General features: G+C 40.2%; 1 protein-coding gene across 2 annotated transcripts in view; it reads left to right on the top strand.

Annotated features, from left to right (window-relative positions):
• NABP1 (nucleic acid binding protein 1) overlaps positions 1 to 17241 on the top strand; it is a 60898-nt gene extending 43657 nt beyond the window's left edge. Inside the window, exons 7-8 of one of the 2 annotated variants that reach the window (XR_016394077.1) lie at positions 1929 to 2018; positions 13933 to 17241. The gene's annotated coding sequence lies outside the window, so the exon portion shown is untranslated. Of the gene's footprint in view, positions 1 to 1928 lie in introns of both variants that reach the window. The other variant, XR_016394076.1, reaches the window with a different exon arrangement.
• Positions 17242 to 22596: the final 5355 nt, after the last annotated feature.

Below are 22596 nucleotides of genomic sequence, written 5' to 3'. Positions count from 1 at the left end.
TCATCAGTACAACAAAAAGGCAACCTACTGAATGGGAGAAGATATTTGCAAATTGTATGTCTGATAAAGGGTCAATATCCAAAATGTATAAAGAACTCTCACAAATCAATATCAAAAAACAAACAATTTGATTAAAAAATAAGCAGAAGACCTGAATAAACTTTTTCCAAGGAAGACATACAGATGGAAAAAAGACACATGAAAAATTGCTCAAATCACTAATCAACAGGGAAATGCAAATCAAAACCACAATTAGGTATCACTTTGGACCTCTCAGAATGGCTGTTATCAAAAAGACAACAAATAACAAGTGTTGGTGAAGATGTGGAGAAAAGGGAGCCCTCTATCGGTTGGTAGGAATGTAAATTGGTACAGCCACTATGAAAAAAGTATGAGGATTCCTCGAAAAATTGAAAATAGAACTACCATATGATCCAGCAATTCCACTTCTGGAAAAAAACCACTAATTCAAAAAGATATATGTACCCCAATGTTCATGGCAGCGTTATTCACAATAGTCAAGATATAGAAGCAACCTTAGTGTCCACTGATAGATGAATGAATACAGAAGATACGGTATATTTTATTTACACAATGGAATATTATTCAGCCATAAAAATTATGAAATCTTGCCATTTGCGACAAAATGGATGGACCTGGGGGTATTATGCAAAGTGAAATAAGTCAGAAGAAGACAAATACAGTATGATTTCACTTATATGTGGAATCTAAAAAACAACCAACCAACCAAATAAAACAAAACAGAAATAGACCCATAGATACAGAGAACAAACTGGCGGTTGCCAGAAGAAAGGGAGGTGGGGGGGTTGGGTGAAAAAGGTGAAGAAGACTGAGAGCTACAGAATATATAGCTCCAGTTATAAAATAAATGTCAAAAAGATATAAGATACAGCATAAGGAATATTGTCAATAATATTGTAATAACTTTGTATGGAGACAGATCATTACTAGACTTATCATGGTGATCAATTAGTAATGTATATAAACGTTGAATCATGATGTTGTACAACTGAAACTAATATAATATTGTATGTAAACTACAATAAAAAATAAAGGCTAAAAATATTGTAATAGATAAAGCAAAAAAAGAAAAAGAGAGGGAGGAGAAATGCTAGATTATTTCTATTTATTTACCAGCTTTCAAAATAATGACTTGATATATATCTACAAGATGACCAACTGGATTTTTAAATCATTATTATTAAAGGATTTAAATAAACTGATACGTTTCAATCTATTAAAGATATTATTCTCAACATGCTTAAATTATCCCATCTCTGGCCAATGAGAACCTCCTTAAGTTGGCTCCAGAATCCTTCTGATATAACTCTAGTAGTTTTTAAGAGTTTTTTTCCTATGAATATGAGAAAATATTCTAGACTTACCTTGTGGATCTTCTGCCCCAGTCTTGGACTCAGGCATTTTTTCCAAGGGTCTTACACAGAGATGCAGCAGGATATTTTAAACTTTTGAGTGAAACACAGCAAAAATCAACATCTGTTGGATAGGATGTGAACTACCAGCACAAGGTAGATTCCATTTTCAACATTATGTAATGCTATAATATTTTCAGTGATGGCATATATTTGCAGTCCTAGGTTTTTGGTGGTTGCTGGAATAAAAAGCAGTGCCTCTGAAAATCAGTGTGGAACAGGAAAAGAGAGTGGTGTGTCCAATCTGATTCCAAGGTTTGAGAGGCTCTGCAGACCCCAGCAGGTGCATTTATCCTATTAGTAATTGTCACTGTTAAAGAATGAGATAAATTCTTTTTTCAATTTATGTGTATTACTTTTTTTCAAATGACTACTAAGTTGTTAGGAAAGAAATACTTAAATTCTTTGGACTTAACTACTTAATAAATGAAACTATTGAATTTTTAAACTTTTTTTTTTTTTTTTTTAATCTAGGGCTACCAAGAAAAAACTACTGAGACATCAAGACATTGTGAATGGAGAATGTTTGGGAGCCTCTGGATCAAACTGTCCTTGCTTTTGTCTGTATGTGGCTAAGAGTTCTCTTGTGGGTCATTGCTGCCATTTTAAAATTTACTTCTGTTTATCTTATTAGTAGTATCTTTTATCCGTGTTTATACTGTAGCAGCTCCTTTAAGTCACTTGCCCAACATTTGAAGGTTAGTGTAGCTAAAACAAGATAATATACTACAGTTGAAAGTGGTCACAGCGCTAGTCCAGTAAAATATTAGTCTATCCATTTGTTGAGAGTTTGACTCGCTTTCTCTAACAACTTGTATGTGCTGCTGGATTACTTCAGGGGCTGATTTCCTTATTGAAAAGCCACATCGGCAAATTTAATTTCAGATGAGTGTGGCTGCTCTACCAGGCACAGGTTAGCTTTAATATATCATAATATACTGAAGGCAGATGAACAAGAGCAGGTGCCACTCTCGATTTCATGAAACTCCCACTCTTGTCTCAAGACCGTTTAGGAATTTAATGTGCATACAACCACTTAACGTACAGAACTAGGCAAGGTGCCAGGGTCAACTGGTGTATGAGATAATAACAAAGCTAAACTACTTTATTATTTTTCTTTAGATGAAATAGAAATAATAGTTCTAATAATTTTTCTAGAATTCCTCGACTGTACTGGAGACCACTACTCTAGACCACTTAGTTACTGCATGTTAACATTTTCCTTGCTATGTCTCTTCCTGAGCTAAACCAATGAAGCCATTTATTGGCCATCATGGCCTTAGGCAAGTCAACTGGGACCAGGTTTGCACCATTTCCTGACACTTGCTTGGTACAAGAGACCCCATCTGGCTGTCTTGTTCAGAAACAAGTTAGGTGGCCTGCACTTCTGAGTTTTCATAACAATTGGAGCAGAATATTCTGCATGGCAGAGTAAATTTGGGAACTATCAGGGTGGGTTTTGTTTCTCTTGGTTGGTTCCACCTCCCAAGCATCGACTCCCTCACTGAACTAACACCCTCTGTGGCCTCAGGAGGCGTTCATTTGTTCCAGGGATGGCCAGACACGGAAGAGTCAGGAAAGAAAATGTTATTTGCACTTCTAAATACATTGAAATATCCATAGTAGACTTCCAAGTCTTGGAAGCCTGGGTGCTTTTGATTTGCAAGAGCTTTCTGAGAGAGAAAAGATTTTTTTTTTGGAATTGTACAAGCTTTACTTTGAATATCAAGAGCCGAAGGTCTTAACAAATATTTGTATGTAAAGTTTATCCATTAACTGTAAGTGTGAGAGAATTGTGCCACCACCTCTACCCACTCCTCCAACACATACTTTTCAAAAGAAATTTAAAAATCTGTTCTGCACTGAAGATGAAGACAAGAATTTTCAAGGGTTAATTATGTCCTTAAAACTCCCATCCACCAAGATAGAGAGGGTGATTACAACTCCACATAAAGTTTGGAGGAAGCTATGGAAAAGATCTGTGATTCATTTTATTTTATTTTTAAAAATTTTATTTATTTATTTATTTGTTTTATTTTCAGTTGCATTGAGTCATCGTTACTGTGCACGGGCTTTTCTCTAGTTGTGGCAAGTGGAAGCTACTCTTTGTTGTGGTGTGCGGGCTTTTCATTGCGGTGGCTTCTCTTGTTGCGGAGCATGGGCTCTAGGTGCACGGGCTTCAGTGGTTGTGGCACGCAGGCTCAGTATTTGTGGCTCGCAGGCTCTAGAGCACAGGCTCAGTAGTTGTGGCGCACAGGCTTAGCTGCTCCGCAGCACGTGGGATCTTCCCAAACCAGGGCTCGAGCCCGTGTCCCCTGCATTGGCAGGCGGATTCTTAACCACTGAGCCAACAGGGATGTCCCATGTGATTCATTTTAAAGAATGTAGCCCGAGGAGACTGTTAGCTTCTCCATGAACCCACTGGCTTGTTTGGTGCTAGCATGGTGAATCAGTAGTGAGGTGGGCGTAGACAAATAGGCTGCAGGCAGCTTCACAGGTCTCAGACAGCAGAGCATTCGTGATCTCTGAGAAGGTTTGGGCTGGAGGGTGAGAGGACCTGAAGGGACATCACAGTGGGAATGAAGAGGATGCAGAGTTCATGGACCATTCAGTTGGAAATCTTGGTGAATATACAGATTTCATGTCATTTACTTCTGCTTGCCTTATTACTATCATCTTTAATAACCAAGGACCAGGTGCTCTCCCCCTGCTGCAATGACTCTGCATATGCCCAAGAACAAAGATACAGCCCCCAGGGAAGAGTGAGGGGTCCCAGAAGCTTGAAATGACTAAGATCCTGAAAAAAATGATCCTGAAAAAAAGATATTGAAAAAAATAATTTCATTCAACATGTATTTTTGAGTTTCTACAAAGGGGCAGAGATAGTTCCAAGGATTGAGGAAACAGTGATCACCACAGGAGATAACCATTTTGCTTTTAGGCATTCTCAAGGGGTAGCCTAGACAATAAAAAGATAAATAAACAAAATGCATAGCATGTTTGACCATGTGCTATGGAAAAGATTAAATCAGGGAGATGGAATAAGTAGTGTTGAGTAGGAAGGTGATGGGCAGTGATTACGAGGGGAGATTGTAATTTTAAATAGGGTTGCCGAGAAAGTCCTCACTAAGAGAATAACATTTGAGTAAAGACCTGAAGGGGTGAAGAAATGAGCCATGTGGATAAGTGGGGAAAAAGCATTTCAGGCAGAATAAAGAGTAAGTTTACCTAAGGCTGGGGCATGCCTGATGGGCTGATAAATAGCATAGAAGCCAGTGTAGCCAGCACAGACTGAATGGGGGGAGATGGCTAGGAGAAGGGCTCAGAGAGTAACACTGTGAGAGAGAGAGAGAGAGAGAGAGAGAGAGAGAGAGAGAGAGAGAGAGAGGGAGGGAGGGAGGGAGGGAGGGAGGGAGAGGGAGAGAGAGTGTGTGTGTGTGTGTACTGAGATGGGGCACATATAAAGAGTTTGGAGGAGAAGATACAGACCTTCCTTACAAGAGAATTCTATTTTGTATATATTGATATTCTCCTCTTCAGGAGGTGGACCCTCTCTGCCTTGAAGGTGGGCTAGACTTAGTGACAATTCTAAAAAGAGACTATAGGAAGGGAGAAATAGTAACTTTCCAGTAGAGAAACCTGGAAAATACTGGAAAGTTGTCCCAGGAAATACCAGGAAACTGTCATAGACTAGAGGAGACTAGGGAGATATAATGAGTAAATGAAGTGTGTCACCCTTAGATCCTGGAACAGAAAGAGGATATTATTAGGAAAACTGATGACATCCAAATATTTATTAATATTTAATAATCCAAATTATTATTAACTAGGAGACTAGTTAATAATAATGTATCAAGGTTTTTGTTCTGTTTTGGCTTAGCTTTGACAAATGTTTTATGGTAGTATAAGATATTAATGATGGGTGAGAGGTATACTGAAACTCTCTGTATCCAGGAGAATGCAAGCATCTCGTCTTATTTAGAAAAAGACGTCCCAAGATTGTCTACATTACCTGGAGCCCTGAAGTTATCAAAGAGATTCATTATGGCTGTGAAAATAACCCTGGACAGCACAACAATATGGAATAGGTAACCAGAGCCAGTATCAGTTGCCTTGGTTACAGGAGACTTGCTGCTTACAAAGAGAAAAAGTCAAGTAGATTCAAACTTGACCTTGCTACCTGTGAACTACAAAAAGGAAAACACCAGTCCTTCCTGGGGAATAGTACAGCATAGACCTACTGAGCCTGGGAGGCTAGGGGGGAAGATCCATGTGGCTGGCTAAGGCTACTTACCAATTTCCGCATGTCTGGCTTGATTATGTGTTTTCCTTGATGTGGGCCCATTTTTTCAGAGCTAGGATTTGAGTAATTTAAGTACTTTTTAAAGCATTTATTTTATATCTTGTACATGTGCTACCAAGATTGTTGTAGTAGTTTATACTCATTAGTTTCTCATTTATTTTACATATAAAATGTTTCCATTCGTTAAAACAACAGTTAAAAACAACAACAAAAAGACTGAACACAGTATGGAAACCTAGGGAATTATTACTAACAGGGCATAGAAATATGTTAGTGAATTCAATTTCTAACATCAGCATTGACCATCTACATGATTGTGAATTTATTTCTTCAAAGAAGCCTTTATTCTCAGATTATTTTTGTTTTCATTATAAATGATAACTTTAGGGCATGTCATGTTCCCAGTGTATTTGCTAAATTTTATTATTAAGCACATTTTTTTTTAAACCTTGCTTAGATATATAAGGCACATGTTCCGTTCTAATGTAAAATCCCCAAGGACACGTATACATTGGGAAAATGTATTATCTCTTGAGATAGCGATATGTCATTCTTTTAGAATTACATAAACATACTTTCATATAATTCCATTAAAAATATACAGTGTCCGTTGACAGTAAGGTGAAAGGCAATGATGTCACCACCGACTTTAGAATGTCTCCTTAGGCTTAGATTATCTTTGACATTTCCAGTTTGGGACTTTTCTCTTCATCTAATAAAAACCTTTTTTTTCTTTTTTTTTTTTTTTTAACCCTTTTATGGATCACCTGTGAAGCTGGATGGACCACCAAAATCTTTTAAGGTAGCATTTTGCTAGCATCTTTCATGCCCTAGGCAAAAAAAACATTGTTAATTTCCAGTCCTTTCACATTTCAATCTGTATGAATACCCACCTGATATAGGAAACTCAAGGAGTATGAGAGGAGAAAATATGTTGAAATTATCCCCACTTATCAATTCCCTAGAGTAAGTGAAAGCGTGACCTTAGTGACTTTGTATCTGAGTTCTAGTAAGGAATTTTGTTTTTAAAATGATACAAATCCCTCAAGATATAAATTTCTAGTGACTTTAAGGAGGTCTAAAGGGGGGGAAAAATGGTCAGCTGGAATACAGACATGATTCAATGGCCAAAGGACATTTTTGAACCTTTCACTCAACGAGTTTCTAGATTTTAGGACCTGGGAATTTCAGCTCCCTCTTTCTCCTAGGCGTACACATACATTTAATTCAAATGCTAAAACAAACAAATAAACAAAAAACCAAAACACCAGAATTATTGTCCTTTCATCATATTTTTAGGAACAATTAGACAGTTTGTTTTTTCTAGCAGAATGGAGATGCAGAGTTTTCCCCAGACTTCAGGGGCTGGTTTCTCAGTCATAAAGGATCTCTGCCCTTTGAAGGCTGCAGTTTGTCATGTCAGAGCATGGGGTTGGTGCCACCAAAACCCCCCATTCTGGTCACTCACTTGTATCAAAATAGTAACACTTCTTTTTAGTATACATTTAGCCAAATTAGGAGAATATGAAATCATTTGAATGTGGCAAGAACACTATTAGGAAATACTGCTTTGGGCAGCTTAAGATGTCTAAATTTTCTTGAGACCTCTGTTCTGTATTAGGATATATTCATTTATTTTAAAAGGTGAGTGTTTACTAACAACCTTGAGAGAGCTGAATAAGAATATCAGATTCCATTTTAAAAGATTTTTATTCAGTCATTTAGAATGGTATATTTGGAGGATTTTAATAAAATATATATTTTGAATAGTCCAGGTTGGGTAGTAAGTCCAGGTTGGGTAGTAAGCCTCCTCTTAGGATTTAAGATAATTATGAGATAATATGGAGCTAAAACTTTAAATATAACTAAGAAGGTGTATTTTTGATATTACAACTATTCTTAAAGTTTTCAGAATTTTGACCGTCCATTTTGGTTATCCTATTTGTCTGACAGTTTTCTCCGTCTCCCTAAATGTAAAAGTGCCATGTTATATGCACAAGTATTTTAAACTAATGTAGATTTGAATTAACTTTAAATTGTGTAAAGACTATTGTTCAGAGTAACTTAGGGATTACAGAATCAAGGCAGGAATTAGCAACCAATTTTGAACACTCATTGAGATTCATCTTGGAATACCAAATCCTTGGTTTTAAGTGAATAATTTTGGTAGGAGAAGAATCAGTATTCCACAAATTCATGATGAAAGACTGTTATTGCTCAAGCATAAGTATCATGACTGACATAAGTACTTGAGAGTAAGTAACAAAACTCTCAACGCTACCAGCCCATCCTGTATTCGAAATTCAATTTGTAGATAAGGAGAATTAAAAAGAAGATGAGTGCCTTCTAATCTGCCATCAAGGTTATTCACTAGTCAAAATCCCTTGTGTTTTTGGTATCAGCATATACTCTTATCTTTTGAAAACCTGATTATTTCACCAATATGGCCTTATTTTCTAAAATGAAAGTTTGTCAAGGAGGCAGTTTTCTCTCTGGAAAAACAATTAGAAAAAGCGATGGCCAAGTCATGAAAGATGAAATGATGTGACTAGCCAATTTAAATGGTGCTACGTCTAAGCTTTCATCATTTTGTTTTTTGCGGTTGAATTAACCTATTTCTTTTGCTGTGCATCTTACTGGAGAAAGTTACTAATGGTCAGAATGTCCTCACGGTCCTTAAACGTGGGCTCCTTGCTGCTATAAGGCCTGTTTTCTGGCACAGCAGCATGACTCGAGGGTTAGAGATCATGGTTACAGAGAGACCAACCACAGAAGCGGGAATTTCTACAGCTGTTATAGCCCCATGTGTTTTTCTGCTTTAAGTTTCTCTATGAGCTAAGTTTGAGAGTCACAGGGTGACCTTGGGCAAATTGCTTAACCTTTCTGGACATCATTTTACTCTAAGACTCTTCACCACGGTGCTTCCCATTTCTGAAATACAGTTGAAATTCTTTGAATCCAGAGAATTTTATCAGTCAGACTGAAATATGGGATTCATTCAATCATTAATTAATAAATTATATTCTTGTTTAGAAGAGATATAATTATATTCAAGCAAAATACTCTGTACTAAGATAGGCTGTCGTCTGAAGGGATCCTTTTAGCGTTTGAACCAGGAGGGATTCTCAAAACAGACCATATACACTTTCTAATGGAGTAGAATAGAGTATTTCTCCAAAGGCAACTTTTCAAGAGAAGGCTCTCCTATGTCAGTTCTGTTAAAAAAAATTATTAAAAATTTGGAAATAAAGCAAAGGGATGGCTGTGTGTCTTTTCAGCATCATAATGTAACATTGTCTAACAGGCCCACCCAAGAATTACTTAATTCTTTAGGAGAACTATCCTTTTGTTTGACATATTATTTTGTATTGATTAGGGCCTGTATTCTGTGATATTACATGTTAATGTATAAAGTTTTATCCGGTAGGGGTGCAAATGATTTCCATTTACAGAAAATATAACCTTGAGATGATGATTTTACTGCTTTGTAGAATATCAACCAGTTTTGTATCTAACCTAGCAATCTATTCCAACATTCTTCCTTCAGTTTCTATAACTACTCAGTTCTCCATATCCTCTTTGAGCCAGATTTATCATCCTGCTGGTTCCCTCATGAATGAGTTATGTAAATTTTGACATACTTAATATTTATGAGTCACAATTGTAACATTAAAACATGTTTACTTTGACAGTTCATTGTTGCTTCTGCTGCCGTCCTCCTGCCACCACCTGGAGGAGCAGAGGGTTGCCCAAAGCAGAAAAATTTCTAACTCTACATAGTCCTAACTTTGGATTCCCGTCTCTTTTTCATCTGTGTGCTATCTCCTACTTTAAGGTGTTTGTTGTAATGATTCAATCCAATGACAGTACATCATTGGCACTTGAGTTTTAAAAATTTGTGCTTTTGACTATTTTCAAGCAACTTAACATGTAGCGATTTGCAGTTTTGCTGAGGAGTGAATTTTGGTTGTAAGCTTTGCAATACTGATGTGCTAGAATGACTCACAGAAATAGGGAGGCATCCACCACAGCCTCTGAATTTCAACTTGGCTGTGTTCTTTCTCATTAGCATGCACACAAACTCTCCTAAAGTGATAAAACCTTAGTTTCTTTGTGTAAAATGGGCTATAAAAGAAAATAGTGTTGGTGACGGTAGTAAAGAGAAAGAATAGAGGTCTAAGAAAGCAATCATTCTTGGCCACAAAACAGAAGTTTTGGAACTGCAAAATATACCATCAATTCAGTTAATTCAGCAAAAAACATGAAAAGTATTTGCCCTAATAATCAAATACTTAATTAAAGTAATATATTTTACTCTCATTAAGTTGTCAAAATTTAACAACTAATATTGGTAATTCAAGGGTTTGAGAAAGGCTTGTTCTTGTCTGGAACGTAGAGCAAGAGAGTGGAAAGGTCACTGAACTCGTAACAATAATGTCTGAGTTCAAGTTTTAGCTCTTTTACTAATTAGCTGTAGAAACTATACCTAAAATCTCTTGGTGGTAAATTCTAGGAGGACATTGTTTATTGATTTATTGAATAGGTTACGTGAAGTTCTAGGTTTAGGATAGATCAGTGACTATTATAAAGATCTCTGCCCTCAAAGAGGTTTCATTTTGCATTGTAGGAGGAAGAGGAAGGAAGAAGGGAAAGATAGTGAATAAAAATAAATAAATAAATAAATTACTAAAGACCATAGAATATGACAAATGACAGAAATTTTTTAAAAAGTTAATTTATTTATTTTTGGCTGTGTTGGGTCTTTGTGGCTGTGCGCAGGCTTCCTCTAGTTGCAGTGAGCGGGGGCTACTCTTTGTTGCAGTTTGCGGGCTTCTCATTGCAGTGGCTTCTCTTGTTGAAGAACACGGGCTCTAGGCGTGCAGGCTTCAGTAGTCGTGACGCGCGGGCTCCGTAGTTGTGGCTCACAGGCCCTAGAGCGCAGGCTCAGTAGTTGTGGCGCATGGGCTTAGTTGCTGCGAGGCATGTGGGATCTTCCCGGACCAGGGCTCAAACCCCTGTCCCCTGCACTGGCAGGCGGATTCTTAACCACTGCACCACCAGGGAAGTCCCCAGACAATTAAAAAAAAATAAGACAGGGTGAGTGGGCACTGGCAGTGTGTGTGTGTGTGTGTGTGTGTGTGTGTGTGTGTGTGCAGTTGTGTCATTGCAGTAATAAATGAGGTGGTAATAAATGAGGCGGTAAAGGTAAGCCTCCATGATACGGTGACATTTGAGCAAAGACATGAAAAAGTTATGGATTTAACCAAGCTGGGAATAACATCCACACAGAAGGAACAGCTAAAGTGTAGCTGCTAAGGTGGGAGCTTGTCTGGCCCACGTTCTAGGAAGAAGAAGAGACTGATGTGACTGGAGCGGAGTGATCAAGGGGAAGAGCAGTTGGAGATGAGGTCAGAGAGGTAAGCAAGGTTGTGTTTTCAGTCCTGTAAGGTCTAGTAAGCCATTGTCTTTTACTCTGTGCCAGGGGGAGGACAATTGGGGATTATGAACAGAAGATGGATACAAGAGTGTTTTAAAAGAATCACTCTAGCCGCCATGTTGAGAGTCTTATAAAGGGGCAAGGGTGGAAGTGGGAGAACTGTTAAGAGGCTACTGTGGTAGCCAGGTGAGAGATGATGGCATACAGCAGGTAGCAGCAGAGAAGGTGGGGAAAAGCATTCAGGTTCTGAATATATTTTGAAAGTACAGCAAATAAGATTTGTGGTTGGAATGGATGTGAGCTGTGAGAGAAAGAGAGAAGTCAAAGAGGGCTCCAGCAGTTTTCATTTGCTGAATAGGAAGGTGGGGTTGTTATTAACTAAGAGAAAGCTGAGGGTAGAGCAGGTTTTGGCAGTATGATCAGTTCAAATTCGGGCATGTTGTGTTTAAGATGTTTATTTTACATCCAAGGACATACAAATCTGGAGCCTGTGAATGTGTTCTGAGTTGGAGATATACATTTGGAGGTCAGCAGCATATCACTGGTATTTAAAGCCATAATACTGCTGTTTTCACCAAGGGAATCAGTATAGTCAGAGAAAACTGAGCCCTGGGGCATCGCAACATTCAAGGGTCTGAGAGAAAGAGGAAGAACTAACCAAGGAGATTAAAAAGGCGTAGCCAGTGAGATAGGAGAAAAACCAGAGAATGTTGTGTCCTGCAAGCCAAGTGAAAAAGTGTATCAGAAAGGAGGGAGTGATCAACTGTGCCAAATCCTGCTGATAGGCAAGCGAAGGTAGGACCGGGCTACTGGATTTGGCAACATCATGGATATTGTTCACATTTAGAGTGAACAGTTAAGAGCAGTTTCGTTGGAGGCAAAAATCTGACTAAATTGGTTTTAATGGAGAATGGCAAGAAATAAAATACAGACAGCAGGTATAGGTGTTCCTGGAGGTGTTCTTCTTCAAAAGACAGGGAAGAAATGAGCCAATAGCCAGTGGGTTGAGTGGAATCCAAAGAAGTTATTGTTTTTTGTTTTGCGGTATGTGGGCCTCTCACTGTTGTGGCCTCTCCCGTTGCGGAGCACAGGCTCCGGACGCGCTGGCTCAGCGGCCATGGCTCACGGGCCTAGCCGCTCCGCAGCATGTGGGATCTTCCCGGACCGGGGCACGAACCCGTGTCCCCTGCATCGGCAGGTGGACTCTCAACCGCTGCACCACCAGGGAAGCCCAGAAGTTATTGTTTTATTTTATTTTTTTTTTAGTGTTTTTAAGAGATAAGAATGACGTCAGTATCTTACTTGCATTTGAATGAAAATGATCCAGCAGAGAGTGCTGGAGTGATGTCTTTGAGTAGGCTGTAGGGAATGCCATTTAGTGCCTAAGAAAAGGCGTTGGCTTTAGGTAGGATCATGGATAGTAACAGGCAGGGAGACAGAGATGTGATATGTGTACTGGTAGGTGTGTAAATATGGTGGGTGGAAGTCTGTGGAAGTTGTCTTCTGATTGCTTTAATTTTCTCAGTGATGAAGGGTAGTGAAGATAGGAAGGAAGTTTGGGTATTTGAGAAGAGTGAAAGTGTAAAAAGGTTATCTAGCAGAGTGGGAAAAGGAATGATCTTGGGAAATTAAGTTGTGATATTCCTGTTGTTGTGATATGTGTAAGTAGTATTAAGAGCATATCTGAGGATCCAGCATGAGTTTAAAGTGAGACCATTCAGCAGAACTGTATGTTTTTCTCCAGTCACAGTTAGTTGTAGGGTGGAGGTTTGGCACAGGCAGAGAGTTAGATTGTAACCAAGACTCCGGTCTTCCAAGTAAGTATGATAAATCTGAAGAGAGGCAGAAGAGTCGAGGGTATACGTAAGGGAGCAGTTATAAAGCTTGGTCGCGGAATTTAAGCTTGGCAAGTAGGGGGATGATAACATTAAAGGGTAGGGACAATGGAATAGTGGTAGATCAATGGAGGTCCCAGTGAATTTGAAAGATAATTGAGGATGGGATAGTACAGGGAGTGATTTGGAAAGATTGGAGGTGGTGGTCAGAGGGTGGAAGGCATGAATTTAACATTAAGAAGGGTTGCATTTATTGCTAATAACATGGTCTTAGGGCTATGACCATAGGATTAGAGGCTGTTGACATGATCAATGGAGAAGAGAAAAGTTCAAGGAATTGAGAGGCCAGGGTGCAGGCATGATGATCTACTTGTGTGTCCATAGGTTCAAGAATGAAGGCAGGGGTAGCACAGGATAGTACAGCTATCAGCAGGAGCTGGAATCTAGAGAGATGAGGGGATAGCAGAGTCGTCAATCAACGTGTGATATATGATGATGTGAGATTCAAGTTGGCATTTTTAGGGAAGAGGGAGGGAGGAGTGTCTGAAAGCCATGAGGAGCAAGGATGACACCTACTCATCTCCAGGCTCAAAGATCTGAAGGCTACAAAAGGAAAAGCAGTCTCCAACTGGAAGGCTGATAGGGTATTCTCAGGGGAAAGCCAGGTTTTGATGAGAGCAAGAAGGTGAAGGTAGTGTTCAAAGAATGTTTGTGAAAAGAGAGGTATGGCAGCCAGCCACCAAGATGATACCCAGTGAACCTCACCCCCTGGTATGTAAGCCATTTTTTAGTCCCCGCCCTTACTGAATCAGCTGACCTGTGTGACCAGTAGAATACTGCAGAAGTGATGACGTGTAATTTCTGAGGCAAGGTCATACTGCAGCTTCTGCTTTGCTCTCTTAGGTTACTGGTTCTTGGTGAATCCAGCCACCAGGCCATGAGGACACTCAAGCAGCCCTGTCAAGAGGTCCTTGTGGAGAGGAAAAGAGGCTTCCCCCCCAATAACTACCACCAACTTGCCAGTATGTGTGAACTACATTGAAAGCAGATCCTTCCTCCCCAAACTTTCAGATGACTGCAGCCTTGTGAGAGACTCCAAGCTAAAAGTGTCTAACCAAGTCATTACCTGATTTCCAATCTGCAAAAACTATGCTATATAGTAAATGATTGTTTTTATTTTAAGTCACTAATTTTTGGAGTTATTTGGTATGCAGCAAATCTATTGATAATTAATACAAGGTTATTTTGCAAATAATGGACATGAATTTCAGAGAGCACCATGGATGGGTTTTCAGGAGTGGTGGAAGGAAGAGAGAAGATGAAAGAATAGGATATGTAAAGAGTTTTAAAAGGATTAGAGTGTGGGAGATAAGAGGGATCTAGTAGGAGGGTTTGTGGTGGCTGACATAAATTAGGATAAATGAAAAAATGAGATAGTTGTCAAGATAGATAATGGTGGTGAGAACACGTGTTTGGTGGTGAAGAAGGAGGGAGTTTCTGAAAATCTGTCTTCACCTTTGATTATGGAGGTGGAAGGGCGAGGGAGGGTGGTCTTGGCCCCTGGGCCAGTACACTCTTGGTCACTGGTCTTACATGTGCTCTGTGTGGATCTCTGTTAATAGTATGTGTTTATTTCTCATTTGATTTTCATATTATTATCCTTACTTCACAAGTGAGAATGTTGAGACCTAAGGAGGTTAAGTATCTGGTCTGAGGGCACATAGCCAAGTAAGACAGAGTAAGAATTTGAATTTGGGTCTCCTGACTTTAAATTCTGCCCCAATTCCATATTTTACCTGGAGACAGAAACATTTTAAAACCAAAGTACTTTAATTTTCTAAGGGTAGGATGGAAGTTAGTCATCTCAGACATGGATTTATGGAGTGTAATTATAAATTCTCTTTAAAAAGCCCACATGATACCTCTGCATAATGACATAGAAAAGAATCCAATATGAGAGCCATTTACAGTTGATCAGAGTAATATCAAGTACCTGGAAGATGCCAGCAAATAAAAGAGATAAGAACCAGAAGTACAAAATGGATGTTAAATTCATTGTTTTATTGCCCTTCTCCCCAGTTAGAATGTAAATTCTATGAGGGCAGAACTTTGCCTTGTGCCTGGCACTCAGTAGGTGCTCAATAAATATTAGTGTGTATTAAAAGAATGAAGACATGGGGTTCAGCCAAACGAAAAGTCTTTTGGATGAAAACATTCTAAGTAACATGTTCAAGATAAGAGAGCGGGTCAGGACAAGTCGGGGGCAGAGTTATGAGGCTGAAGAAATTTGTCATCAGGACTTGTTCCTTGTCTATCCTGCCTGCCGATCCAGACTCCATGGCAGGTTCACGTTCAGAGACATTTCATCACATCATTCCTGTTGCCGCTGTTCTCCTTTAGGTCCTTAGGAACATTGAGAAACCAATAGTTCTTACCTGGCAACATATCAGATCATCTGGAAACTTAACAAAATAAAAAAAATGCAACAAAAAACAGTTTCTGGGTTCTCCTCCCCTACATGGTCTCATTTAACTGGCTTGGGGTTGGACCCAGACATTGGCAGTTTTTAAAAAAAGTCCTCTAGGTGATTTTACTGTGTAGCTAGGATTGAAAAGCAAGCAACAACTCAGTAGTAGTATCTTTCTCAGAGAAATCTGAACGTTGAGAGATCTGAGGTTGATAAGAAAGGAATGCAGTTCTGACTAGCACAATTTCAGACATGAGTGGGTGGGTGGAGGGGCATCCCCAGAAATCACACCACCTAGATCTAGCATGGCACTTAGAGAGGAGGTACTAAAATGTCTGCTGAAGGGATAGATGAATTCATACCAGCTCCTTGCTCTTGCATAAAGGCTGATCTCTCTACCTGAAGAGAAGATTGAGCTATGGAGACTGCTCTGACAATGGAACAATCTGGTAAACAAAAATTCTAGATCAGTTGTGGGAGGGATGCATGGGTGGGAGGATGACTGTAAAGTCATGTGTAGATGAACCATAAATATGTCTTGCATACACATACTACTTTTTTCAAAAGTGTATTCAGAATACCATGGTGAATAAAACAAAGTTTTCTTTTTAAACCTATTATTTAATTCACTGAAGCCTTTTTTATTTTGTATTTTCTTGTTCAGTAGATAACAATTACAATTATTGTTTTTGAATCTAGACTTTTTTTTTTAACATTGAAAAGAAGTCTCTATATTTACAAAGAATGATACCATCTCATCTAGTCTGGAGGAAAGATGTTTTGGAGGAGTTTAGGACATGCACGAAAGTGAGAGGAACTGGTGGAGGACTATTCTGTGTATACTCAATATATTCCGTTTTATTTTGCGCTGAAAGAAGCTGGAGTTAACACGAGCTCTGAGCACACAAGTTTGATGTAAAACAAAGCATTTGCATCCTGCCCTTCTCAAAGGGTGACCCAACATCATTCTTAACTGTTTTAAACAAACATAAAAGGAGACAGTCCCGGAGACCTGTTTGGGGCTTCTGGGGTAGAGAGTTTATCCATGTTCCCTCCAACATAACCATAGCTCTGATTACTGTAAAAAGCAATAACATATCCCTCTTTCATGATGACTAGCAGTCAAAAGAGTCATCCATTACTTTATCCGCTCCAAAGAAGAAGGGGTAGATGATAAAGTAGCATCCTTGCCTAAAATGAATGAATATAATGGCTAAATGCTTATTTTTGTAGTGACTCACTGCTTCAAGCTGACTTCTGAATCAAGTATACACAGGCCACTTGTACATTCTCCATCAAATCATTAAGAAGTGAAATGACAATGACCAACCACTGTCTCTAACATTTATTATATATGAAAATCATTTAGGAGATGTAAAGACCGGGCATTTATGAAACAACTATAAAGATGTAAGACCGAAAGCATCAACAATGACATTCAGCTGCTCAGTAATGCCAGAAAATGGTTAGCGCCCTTTCGTTTGTGACTTTAATTCTCATGTAGGCTCAAGGCAGGAAAAGGCCACCAGCATATAACGGCTGAATTAACATTTGATTTGGAGTCATATGTCCTGGTTCTGAGTCACTGCTCTGACAAAACTTGTTGAAACAATTACCCGAGCAAGTCGCGTAATCTCCCAGAGTCTTAATTTCCCCATCCTAAATAGGAAATAAGAATTTCTGCTGCACTACTTTAGTAATGGAGGTTTAGTTGACATACTGAGTATTGTAGAAGTATTGTAGAAGTATTTTATAAAATAAAAAACATCATGCAGATATTTGCTATTATTATTGCATTAATCATTAAGGTCCATAACAAAGGGTTTTAAAAAGTTCTGGAACGAGGCAAGAGAGTGGGGGGGAGGGAGAGTTGGATGGAGGTAATCAAAAGGTACAAACTTCCAGTTATAAGTACTAGGGATGTAATGTACAACACGACTGATATACTTAACGCTGCTGTATGTTATATACGAAAGTTAAAACAGTAAATCCTGAGTTCTCATCACAAGAAAAAAATTTTTTTTCTTTTATTTTGTATCTATATGAAATGATGGATGTTCACAAAACTTACTGTGGTAACCATTTCATGAAGTACGTCAGTCAAATCATTATGCTGTATACCTTAAACTAATGTAGTGTCGTACGTTAATTATATCGCAATAAAACAAAGAAAAAATTAAGTAATTTGAATAATGTAAAAAAAGATTAAGCAAAAATGGAGATATTGGAACCTTCAGGAAGCTTGCCACTAGGAGGGGAGAACTGTTCAAACAATAGGTAAATGAGGACCTGCAGGGGCACGTTGTGAGAGCCAACAGGAGCTGCCAGGTGCTGCACGTTGCCAACTGTGTGTGTGGAAGTTTTCAATGGTGTGCGTGGAAGTTCCCCTTGCTTTCTAGTAGAGCATGGCAGAGATGATCAAAAATCCCATGTAAGGTAGGGGAAAATTATTAGTATCTCAGAACTGAGGCTTTACCATATTAGCATCTTTAATTGCTTCCAGAATGCTCATACTAGAGGCTACTGGCACCATATAGAATTGAGGACTCACATTTCTTCTACCTGCTGTGCTCTGCTCAATACAGGAGGTCTTTGTAGTTCCATATTTATTAATATTCACATTTAGGTTTCTGGTACTTAGATCACAGCCCCAGACAGTGAGTGCTGCCTTTGCCTGATGGCTTCCTGAATTACAATTAAGAGCATGACGTTTCATATCCCAGTATCAGTTCTGGCCTCCCAGACCCACAGCAGTTTCCACCAGTGGCTACTACCACACACCCTGTGCACCTGGGAAGGGAGATTATACAGAGATATTTATGGTGAGTCAACAATAAATAATTATCAGCTTCTGGACAACCAAGCAAGAAGGAAACAACGGGTTATATCACATTCATCTGGCTTCAGAGCATTGTATGGTCTCTGTGGACCCAAAACTTGTTTAGCTTTGAATTCCTTTTCATCTCTAACCACCTCCTCTAGCACCCTAATATACCTTGTCTAGGATTGTTTATTTAGCTAGGCCCACACTTGGCCTTTTCTTTTCGTTTTTTTTTTTTGCACAGTACGCGGGCCTCTCACTGTTGCGGCCTCTCCCGTTGCGGAGCACAGGCTCCAGACGCGCAGGCTCAGTGGCCATGGCTCACGGGCTTAGCCGCTCCGCGGCCTGTGGGATCTTCCCGGACCGGGGCACGAACCCGGGTCGCCTGCATTGGCAGGCGGACTCTCAACCACTGCGCCACCAGAGAAACTTGTTTCTAGTGTTGACTCCAATCTTTTACCCAATACAATTGCTTTCCTGATGAAGGATCCTGGAAAGTGAGTGGCTGAATAGGTAAAACTTGGAGGAAGCTCTCACTTTTGTCTTTTCAAGGCTAAACAGGACACATGAAAATAAAATAAATAATACAATCATGATTTTTTCCACCTGTACTAAGTAGAATGAAAATAGGCTTACCTCATCAAATATTTTTTTCCGGTAAAGAAACACATGGCCTGACCATATTTCTCCATTTCCTAGGATTAGTAGAGGATTCAAAATTATAGTGAAAGATTGAAGGAGATGATTGTGGGAAGAATCAAAGCCCTAAAGGAGAGGTCGTTCAGCAGACATCTTCATAATGATTCAGAAGACCTTCAGCTTCCAGAGGAATAAAGCTTTACAGTGAACAGAGGGTATTATGCAGACATATCCTGCAGAAGAACTGCTGGACAGATTGGTGTCCATATGAATTCTTTGGGCAAGAGATACTGAAAGTTCTGGATTTGTGAAGTTAAAATCTGGTAACAGATGAGCTTAATGAATCAGAGAAAGGCAAAGTTCAGCTGCACGTGTATAGCTTGTGTCCTATTAACATTGGGTATTACTATTGAGTGATGATACAGCATAAGCACAGCTGAGTCAAACTCTGGTTCCTCTGATCAGGGTAAAATTAGGGTCAAGTAGAACAAAATTCTCTAGTGAGTAAAATGAGCCAAAGGATTCATGGTACCTATTTAAAAAATTATTTCTCTCTCAGTCTGTTTCTCTCTTGGGTTTATTTGCATTTCCATAATCCCAGAATGAATTTATTTTTTTGTAGTATGATAACATTTTTAATATAAAACATTAATTTTTAGAATTGTGGCTTATTAAAAGTTTTTTTTTCCCCCAAACAGATGATACAGAGTAGTATGTTAAACTTGATTATGTAGGAGTGTACTTAGGACAGAATGAGTGATTCACACCAGTGAAACAGAATTTCTGCTGCCCCTTTAGTTCCTAACTCCACTGAAATTAAAGAAAACAATAGAATGTGTGCTAATATTTACTCAGTCATTTAATATTTTATAATGAACATCGATAACTTTTAAAGGATGTAGATACAGCAGCATTTCTGTTTGTTTCGTCATGGGTCTGGGATTTTTGTGCAGAATTTTCACGGTTTTCTGGTTTTTAAATAGATTAGTATGACACTGTAGAACATTTCTTGTTAGTGGGGAAAAATTGGCAGCAATAAATGTCTAGCAAATGTAGGGGTATGTCTCCCAAATAGAGTATTCTTAAAGCTCTGGAGACTCAAGGACCATATTCTGTTGGGTCTTATCTTTCTCCTTTGCCCACTCTCACTCCTCAGACCCCTCACTAACGCTGACATCGCACATGTACCAAAACCTGAATTAGACCTAGGTCTTTCTGTCAAATCTAAAAGAAACCCAAGTAAATTATAAAGTTCCTGTACGCTTTTCCTGAAGCACTTTGAAGAGACAGCAAACTGGAATTACGTTGCATGGCACCTGGCAAACATTCCCATTATCCACAGGCTACAGCACTCCCCCGGCCCCAACTCTGTTCGCTCTCCTAAATGGTCAGAACCCCACCTCCTCCTAGCTTTGCCAGCTCCTCTGCCCTTCCCCTACTGCCTCCTTCAGCTTCCAGGTGGATGCCTTTCCTTGGTCTGCAGCTGTCTGCCCTCTTGATTTTTTCTCTTCAACAAATGCCCCGTATCAGCAATAAAGAAGACCGTGGAAGTGAAGAGCAACCAAGCCATCTCCTGGAACTGGCAGAGGAAGAAACGTGGTGAACACTATATTTAGCTCGGCCAAACAGACTCAGACACATTCTAGTATGAACTTAGAACTGAGACCCTGCTTGGGAAATACTGGTTGTTACCAACCGCTCTTCCTTCCTCATGCTTTTTCCTCCACATCTCCTGTTTTGCATGCTTTGCCACATGCAGTTGCCGTGGGGAAAAATGAGAAGTGCTAGAGCCTATTCAGGAGGTAGGGTCCCGACTGACTCTTCAAAGGGAGGAGGCTTAGCTTGACTCTGGGATATGGGGCATGGGCCCAGAAGGACACTGTTGATTGCAGCTCTGTGCAGATGCCTACACTTGGGAGGGCAGCTCCAAGCCCTGTTGCAAAGGGATAAAACGGGCCCGGAGGCCGGCGATACTCCGCCTGCGCCTGCGCCGAGTGGGGTGGAGCGCAGCTGCCGTCGATATTGCCTCTTCCCGCCTCCAGGCAGCCGGTCGACTAGGCCGTAGGCCGAGCCTCGTCCCTTATTGAGTTCTGGGGAGCGCCTGGCCGACGTGAGGGCTGTAGAGACGGACTTCGAGGGCAGAGTGAGTACAAAGCCGCGGGAGACGTCTCGGGCGGCGGCCGGTTGCCGGGGTTTCCCGGGAGGAGCGCGGTCTGGAGGGCGGGGAGGCGTCGAGTCCTGCGGGGCCTGCGGGGAGCAGCCTCCGGAGCGCCCTCGCGGTGGCGTCTTCACATCCCAAGGTAGCTTCTGGGTTCCACTCTTGCCCCAAACACCACGGATGACCCCTTCTCCCCGACTCCTGGGGCCGAGCATCGCAGAGGGTCGCGCGGGGCTGTGGTCCGGGCGGGAGAAGCTGGCGTGGGGCGAGCTGAGGCCGGTGTTTCCCGGGCTCTGGTGCAGCGAGCGGCCGCGTCTCTGTGGGAGCCGGGGTTGTGTCTGTGAAGGCGGAAGCCTTGACTTTGAAGGTGAGACGAGTCTAATGAAGTGCTTACTCGACTGGGGCACCGACCCTTCAGCGTTCGGGAGAGTAGAGCCTTGCGGAGGGCCTGGGGGTGGGCTAAGCTAGGAGCCCTTTTACCTGAACTTCCCTTTTACTTTTTTTCACTTCAAAATGAAGGTGGAAATGCTATAAGGCCTTATTTTTCTAATTCCTTGATGTTTTTTTTTCCTTTCCTTCTCTTTATATCTCACCTTCTCATGCTTTTCTTCCTCCGACCTTTCATCTAAAAACTGACCACCCCTTTAGAGGTTTTTACGGGAAAAAAAACCAAGAAAGAGAATCTTCTGTTTTAATCTTACATAACTGAACAAGTTGCGTGGCTCAGTACTTTCACAATAGTCAGTTTATACTATTCTCTTAACTCGAAACGTTACCTGAAAATTACAGGCCCTCTCCCATTTCTCTTCTCAACCCCTCCCCCAGCAAACAAGGCTCAAAGTTTTTCATTATTTTGGGTCGATGAATATAAACATCATGAAGATACGTTATGATCAGCTTAAATGTACTAGAACGTTTAGCAATCATTGAGTTATATTTCTGAAGTTACCCTCGTCGTAGAGGAAATTGGTGGGAGTGAGTGTAAAACCCTACAAAGAAAACAATCCCCAGGCAGTATGTTCCGGTTCTTGTGTTGGTATTCTAGTCACTAGGGGTAAAATAAAAGAGAAAAAGACAATGCATATTTATTTTGAGAAAGCTTAGACAGAAATTTCTTGAAAGAAATTTCAAGAGGGGAGAAAGCGGAACAAAACTAGAGAGGGTGTCACAATTGAGGTCAGGAGCTCGCAGAGACTGAAGGTGTAAAAGAGGAGACAGTGAAGGTGTCCAGGGCGGAAGGGGTGGGCAGTGGAATCAAACACATAGGAAGAAGGTGTTAAAGTTTCATAACACCACGGTTTTATTCTCTTTAAGGAACTTATCCTGTATTGTTTTTCTGGTTGTTATTTGTGAACATGGCTTCTCTTTTCTTCTAAACTCCTTGAGGCTGGGATCCAGGTTTGTTTGCCCATGCTGTGGAAAAGATGGTAAACCTTGGGCACTCCCAGATGTCCAGCACACATCCAGAGGGCACTGGGTGGT

Source organism: Delphinapterus leucas, chromosome 8 (genome assembly GCF_059928025.1).
Source record: "Delphinapterus leucas isolate spDelLeu-1000000601 "Yukka" chromosome 8, BTC_Dleu_Yukka2, whole genome shotgun sequence".
Classification (NCBI taxonomy): domain Eukaryota; kingdom Metazoa; phylum Chordata; class Mammalia; order Artiodactyla; family Monodontidae; genus Delphinapterus; species Delphinapterus leucas.
This window is presented reverse-complemented; position numbering and strand designations above follow the sequence as displayed.